This window comes from Nicotiana sylvestris, chromosome 5, assembly GCF_000393655.2.
Source record: "Nicotiana sylvestris chromosome 5, ASM39365v2, whole genome shotgun sequence".
Taxonomy (NCBI): domain Eukaryota; kingdom Viridiplantae; phylum Streptophyta; class Magnoliopsida; order Solanales; family Solanaceae; genus Nicotiana; species Nicotiana sylvestris.
The window spans coordinates 160,175,510-160,183,856 of record NC_091061.1 but is presented as its reverse complement, the minus strand read 5'-3'; positions in this window follow the sequence as shown (position 1 = coordinate 160,183,856).

Below are 8,347 nucleotides of genomic sequence, written 5' to 3'. Positions count from 1 at the left end.
CTCTGTTGATAAAACTCCTCTTAATCAAAGAGTGAGTCTATTTGCAATGAACTTGGATGATTCTTGGGGCTTCTTTGGCGACCGTGAAGTCACCGGATGAATTGTCGAGTAAATAGATCAGATCCGGACGCGGCTGTTGCTCCGCGGTGATACGGACTCGACCCGAGGCTTTAGAATGGCATCGGTCCTATATAAAATGTCGTGAATCACTTGAAGTGCCTGACTGAGATGAATACTTAGCTGCTTTGGTTGAAACATTTAGTGAGGAATTTTCTGATCCTATGTTAGAACTCAAACAATTGAGACAAACTGGTTCTGTGAGAGAATTTCAGTTTACTTTTGCTCGACTTTTAGCTCAATGTGATTTGTCTGTAAGTCAAGCTATCTTTTGTTTCCTAGGAGGACTAAAGGAGGAACTAGTGAATCCTGTGAAAATGCATGAACCTCAGACTCTCTCTAAAACATATAGGTTAGCTAGATTGGCAGAGGTTACCTTGGCTACTAATGCTCGAGCACATAGGTCCAATTCTAGTGGAAAACCTTCTCTGGCTTTGAGACGACCTGTTTATGACTCTTCACCAGCTAGACCACATCTTACTAATTCTACTCCAAACACTAAGCTAGCTTTGCCTGCACCTAGAGCTCCAGTTATTCCTAAGAATAGGAGGACAATTTCTCTTGCTGAGATGCAAGCTAAGAGGGCTCAAGGCTTATGTTACTTCTGTGATGAGAAGTATTCACCTGGCCATAAATGTACACTTCCAAAACAGTTGTTTGTATTGGACTTAGAATATAGAGATGATGAATGTTTAGAGGAATCAAACCTAAAGACAGAAGGTGAGGCCACCAATGGAGATTGGTCTGTTAGTGAAAGTGATCCTCCTATGATTTCCTTATGTGCACTGATTGAAATACAAGGTGCTCAAATAATACATGTGAGTGGGTACTGTAACAAAAGGCCATTACAAATTCTATTGGTTAAGGGTAGTACTCACAATTTTATAGATTGTGAATCTGCTAAAAGACTTGGTTGTATCATCTCTTCTACTAAGGTTGGTTATGTTAGCCTTGGTAATAATTCTATGGAGGCTACATCTGGAGTAGTAAGGGATTTCCGATGGATGCTACAGGGTACTTCCTATACTTCAGATCTGATAGTATTTCCAGTTGGGATATATGATTTAGTTTTGGTAGCCTTGTGGATGAAAACATTGGGACCAGTCACTATGGACTACACTGACTTAACCATTTCCTTTACTTATCAAGGCAAGTTCCACTTGTTAAAGGGTGCCTCTGAAGAATGCAAGTTGTCCAACACCAAGGCTATCAACAAAATGAATGGAGACCAGGTGCAGCTCTTTATGCTACAAATTTTAGTTGCTGAACCTGAGCTTCCCTCAGGGAATTAGTTTAATGCATTGCATTTATCCAAAGAAATTCATGTTTCTGCTATTATTGAGGACCTTCTCAACTAGTATCAACATGTGTTTTAGATCCAATAACCTTACCTCTACAAAGAGTTACATTTGATCACAGCATTCCCTTACAACCTAGAACTAAGCCTATCAATATTAGACCTTACAGGTACTCTTCTCTGAAGAAGGATATTATTGAGAAGCTGATTAAAGACATGTTACAACAGGGTGTGATCTAATATAGCAACAGTCCTTTTGCATCTCCAGTGGTATTAGTGGGAAAGAAAAATGGAACGTGGAGGTTATGTGTGGATTATAGGAAACTGAATCAATGTACTGTCAAGGATAAGTTTCTTATTCTTATTATAGATTATCTATTGGATGAGTTAGTAGAAGCAGTGATATTCTCCAAAAGTGATCTTCGATCAGGTTATCATCAGATCAGAATGGTCCTAGCTGACATACCTAAGACAGCCTTCAAAACTCACCTTGGTCATTACGAGTACTTGGTTATGCCCTTTGGCTTAACCAATGCCCCTTCTACCTTTCAGTGCCTTATGAACCACTTATTTTAACCATTTTTGAGAAAATTTGTCTTAGTCTTCTTTGATGATATCTTAATATATAGTAAGAGCTTATCAGGACATGCTTCTCATCTACAACAGGACTTTGATGTCATGGTTACTAACAGTCTTCTAGCCAAATATTCTAAGTGAGTTTTTGGAGTTCAAGGTGGAATATCTGGGGCACTTCATTTCTAGTGAAGGAGTTTCTACAGATCCTAAGAAGATCGGTGTTGTTCAACAATGGCCTATTCCCACTACAACCAAACAACTAAGAGGTTTCCTTGGGCTTGCAGGATATTATAGGAAATTCATTAAGGGGTATGGTCTTATTAGTCGACCATTAACTGAGCTTCTGAAGAAGGATAGTTTCAAGTGGTCTACAAATGCTGCTCAAGCCTTTGATGCACTAAAGTTGGCCCTCACTACTGCACTTGTCTTAGCCTTGCCTGATTACTCCACTCCTTTTATGGTGGAGACTGATGCAAGTGGAATTTGAATTGGTGTTGTTCTGATGTAGCTTGTCCATCCTATAGCCTTTATTAGCAAAGGATTGGCTCCCAAACATGTTGCTTTATCTGTCTATGAAAGGGAATTACTTGCCTTTGTATTTTCTGTCACTAAATGGTCTCACTGCTTGCTTGGCCAACACTTTATTGTAAAAACTGACCAAAAGGCCTTGAAGTACTTATTAAAATAAAAATTACACACTTATTCACAACTTAGATGGTTATCTAAGTTGCTTCCCTTTGATTTTGAAATTCAATATAAAAAGGGGAAAGAGAATATTGTTGCAGATTTACTCTCTAGGGTAGATGGTGCTGAATTGATGTCCTTGATGGTCTCTTCTGTGCAGACTAATTTATGGCAAGCTATTTCAGATAGCTGGCAAAATGATCCTGAGCTTAGTGCTCTCATTGCATCTTTAGTACAGACTCCACAAAAGCACTTTACTTGGATCAATGAGCAGTTAATGAGGAATGGAAAACTTGTAGTGGGAAATGATGATACTCTAAGGAAGAAGATCTTAACTTTGTGGCATTCTACTCCTTCTGGGGGCCATTCTGGTATTGATGCTACTAGCAGGAAGGTGATGGCCTACTTCTATTGGAAGGGAATCAGAAAGGACATCCTGGATTTCATTCATAGCTGTGATACTTGCCAATGAAACAAGTGTCACGACCCTAAACCCGGACCCGTTCGTGATGGCGCCTCTCGTGAAGACAAGTCCAACCGACACTTTCCCATTTCAATTTTAAGCAATTAAACATTAAGAATTAAGTCTAAAACGTAATAAATAGTCTAAAAAGTAAACAGTTAACAGAACAATTTGCAGAACATAAACCCAACACAGCTCGATTCCAGGGTGTCACTGGTTATGAGCATCTGTCAGTATACTACAAGTCTGAAATGCCTACCAAGCTATTAAAGAATAACAAAAAAAGAGATAGAAATGAGATAAAGGGGGAGAAACATGGGACTGCGGACGCCAAACAGCTACCTCGTGAACTCCGAAGTCTGCCGAGAGCTCTCAACTCGCGCTAGCAGGATCAGCAACACCTGAATCTGCACATGGGGTGCAGGGAGTAAAGTGAATACTCCAACTCAGTGAGTAATAATCATAAATAAAGACTAAACCCAAGAAATCACGTAAGGCACATTACAGGCTATAATGAAGTAGTAAAAACCAGTAAAACAGTGAATCAGTAAAGATATGTAAAAGTCATTTCCGTTCAGTTTAAACTTCATTAAAGGACTTTTTATCAATTAAGCAGGTAAATAATGGGCAGTAAGGAAGATAAACACATAAAGGTTCGCCCCTCGGGCACAATGTCAACAAATCCGCCCCTCGGGCTATATCTCACATCACAATGGGTACCCGCGCTCACTGGGGGTGTGCAGACTCCTAGAGGGGCCCCTTATAGCCCAAGCGCAATATCAAGCCATCTCGTGGCATCATCACTAGGCTCTCGGCCTCATATCAACAATCCACCTTATGGCATACATATCTCAGGCCCTCGGGCTCAAAATCATAATCAGTGTTTCCTCACAACATAGGCCCTCGACCTTACTTAGTAAAAATCCTCACAAGCCACTCGGGCAATAGTAAAACATGATTCTCAGCCCAAAATATCATTTAAAAGATCATTTAAGTGTTAAAACAGAGCAAACATGGTTGAGTTATGAAAACAGTGGAATATAGCATGACTGAGTTCAAGTATAAAGTCAAAATAGTGAGAAAATAGCAATAAAAATCCCCTAAGGACTCAAATAGTTGGCACGAGGCCCAAATATGGCATTCATCCCAAAATATGATGATAGCAAATTGATTTCAGTCAAATACACGGTAAAATAGTCATTCGGGACGAACTAAGTCACAATCCCCAACAATGCACGACCCCACGCTCGTTATCAAATATGTGTGTCACCTTAATATAGCACAACGATGTACAATCTGGGGTTTCATACCCTCATGACATCATTTACAATCATTACTCACCTCAATCCGATCCAAACTCTAGCCCGCGACGACTTTACCCCTCAAATCGGCCTCCACTCGCGTCGAATCTATCCAAAATCAGAACCACGTCGTCAAAATATGCTGAGGGAATGAAGCCCAAGCAAAAATAATCAATTTACTACACAAATCCCAAAATTACCAAAATCTGACCCCCGGGCCCACGTCTCGGATTCCAATAAAATTCACATCAATGGATTCATTATCACTCCACGAGTTCATACATACCAAAAGCATCAAAATCCAACTACAAACAACCCCTCAAATCCAAATTTCTAGGTCTCTAATTTCAAGCTCTAGTTCTTCAATTTTAGGCTTAAATTCCATGATTAATTAGGTAGATTTCACATTAGAATCGAGTTTTAAATCCATGAATCTTACCTCCAAGTGATTCTCCTTGAAATACCTCTTCAATCTTCTTCAAAAAGCTCCAAAAAATGCTCAACAATGGTGAAAATAAACCCCAAAATCGCGGGCAAGACGACTATTTAAACATTCTGTCCAGGCATAAATTCCTTCTTTGCGAACGTGGTCAACGCCTCGCGTTTGCGAAACACAATCCAACTTTGACCAAAAAATTACTCTTTGTGATCACGACATGCCCAGCGCGAACGCGATGCTTCCTCAGACTAACCCTTCAGGATCGCGTTACCTCTCTCGCGAACGCGATGAATAAAATACCCTGAAGCTTAACTGCCCAATTCCTCTACACAAATGCGGTCCCCTTCACGCGAACGCGATGACCTAACACTCAGCCCTTCGCGAACGCGGAGCTTTCCTCGCGAACACGAAGGCTTAAATCCCAGCCTTTACCAACTGACCATTCGCGAATGCGAGGACCCACTCGCGAACGCGAAGGTTTAAATCCTCTGCAACACACAACAATTTTTTGTAATTCCAAACATCATAAAATGGTCTGATTGACCACCTGAAACTCACCCGAGGCCACCGGGACCTCAACCAAACATACCCACATATCCCATAACCTCATTCAAACTTGTTCCAACCTTCAGAATGCTCAAAACCACATCAAAACACCAAATTCGCATCGGATTCAAGCCTAAGAATTCCAAAATCTTCTAAATTACGCTTTTGATCAAAAACCCAACCAAACCACGTCCGAATGACTTGAAATTTTGCAAAAACATCCCAAATGACACAACGGAACTACTGCAACTCTCGGAATTCCATTCCGAATCCTATATTAAAATTTCACCTACCAACCGGAAATCACCAAAAATCCAATTTCGCCAATTCTAGCCTAAATCTACTGTGGACCTCCAAAACTCATTCTGATCATGCTCCTAAGTCTCAAATCACCTCCCAAAGCTATCCGAACCATCAGAACTCACATCCGAGCCCTCTCACATATAAGTCAACATCTGGTTGACTTTTTTAACTTAAGCTTCCTCAAAAGAGACTAAGTGTCTCGAACCTTACCAAATCCTTTCCGAACCCGAGCCAACCAACCCGATCACATATAGAACCGATAGACAAAGCAATAAGAAGCAGAAATAGGGGAAACAGAGCGGTAACTCATAAGACGACTGACCGGGTCGTCACATCCTCCCCAACTTAAACAAATGTTCGTCCTTGAACCAATCAAGAAACATACCTGAAGCCTCAAACAGGTGAGGATATCTGCTCCGCATCTCCTGCTTGGTCTCCTAGGTAGCCTCTTCCAAAGGCCGATCTCTCCACTGCACTTTCACTGAAGCTATATCCTTTGACCTCAACTTTCGAAACTGACGCTCCAGAATATCTACTGGCTCCATATCATAAGTCAAATCATCATCTAACTGAACTGTCCTGAAATCCAGAACATGAGACAGATCCCCAATATACTTCTGGAGCATAGAAACATGAAATATCAGATGCACACTCGACAAGCTGGGTAGCAAAAGAAAGCTCATAAGCCACCTCTCCAATCCTCCAAAGTACCTCAAAAGTCCCAATGAACCGAACTCAATTTACCCTTCTTCCCAAATCTCATAATACCCTTCATGGGCGAAACCTTCAACAGAACCTTCTCGCCAACCATGTCGGACACATCCCGAACCTTCCTGTCAGCATAACTCTTTTGCCTCGACTGTGCTGTATGAAGCCTCTCCTGAATCACCTTCACCTTTTCTAAAGCATCCTGCACCAAGTCTGTCCCCAATAGTCTAGCCTCACCCGGTTCGAACTAACCAGCTAGAGATCTACACCGCCTCCCATACAAAGCCTTATATGGATCCATCTGAATACTCGATTGGTAGATGTGGTTATAAGCAAACTCTGCAAGTGGTAGAAACTGATCTCATGACCCTCTGAAATCAATGACACATGCACGCAACATGTCCTTCAATATCTGAATAGTGCGCTCGGACTACCCGTCCACCTGAGGGTAAAAACCTGTGCTCAACTCAACCTGAGTATCAAACTCTCGCTGCACAGACCTCCAAAACTGCGAAGTAAACTTAGTGCCCCTATCTGAAATGATGGAAATTGGGACACCATGCAAATGAACAATCTCCCGGATATAGATTTATGCCAACCACTCTGAAGAATAGGTAGTACATACAGGAATGAAGTGTGCGGACTTGGTCAGCCGATCCACAATCACCCAAATAGCATCAAATTTCTTCAAAGTCTGTGGAAGTCCAGCTACAAAGTCCATAGTGATCCGCTCCCACTTCCACTCTAGAATATCCATCCGCTGAAGCAAGCCACCCGGTCTCTAATGCTCATATTTCACCTGCTGACAATTGAGACACCGAGCTACAAATCCCACAATATCTTTCTTCATTCTCCTCCACCAATAGTGCTGCCTTAAATCCTGATACATCTTCACAACACCTAGATGAATGAAATACCGCGAGCTATGGGCCTCCTCCAGAATCAACTCCCGAAGCCCATCTACATTGGGCACACATATTCGGCTCTGCATCCTCAACACCATATCATCACCAAAAGTCACAAATATCTGGCATCATCATGTTGAACTCTATCCTTAAGGACAAGCAAACGCGGATTATCATACTGGCACTCTCTGATGCGATATATAAGGAAGACTGAAAAACCACACAAGCCAATACCCTATTGGTCTCCGAAATATCTCTCACAAACCGATTGGCCAAGTCCTAAACATCAACTGCAAGAGGTCTCTCCCCAACTGGAATATATGCCAAACTCCCCATACTCACCGCCTTTCGGTTCAAAAGTATCGGCCACCATATTGGCCTTTCCTGGATGGTATAATATAGTGATATTATAATCCTTAAGCAACTCCAACCACCTTCGCTACCTCAAATTAAGATCCTTTTGCTTGAACAAGCGCTGGAGACTACGATGATCAGTAAACACCTCACAAGACACACCATACAAGTAATGCCTCCAAATCTTCAACGCGTGAACTATAGGAGCCAACTCCAAATCATGAACGGGGTAGTTATTCTTATGGGGCTTCAACTGACAAGAAGCATAAGCAATAACTCTACCCTCCTGCATCAACACATAACCAATACCAACTCTCGAAGCATCACAATACACGGTATATGAACCTGAAGCTGATGGAAAAACTAACACTGGAGCTGTGGTCAAAGCTGTCTTGAGCTTTTGAAAGCTCTCCTCATACTTATCCATCCATACAAATGAAGCACCCTTCTAAGTCAACTTGGTCAAGGGTGATGCGATAGACGAGAATCCATGAACAAACCTGCGATAATAGCCCGCCAAACCAAGAAAGCTACGAATCTCTATAGCTGAGGACGGTCTGGGCCAACTCTGAATTGCCTCTATCTTCTTCGAATCAACCTGAATATCCTCGTTGGACACCACGTGCCCCAAGAAAGCCATTGAACTGAGTCAAA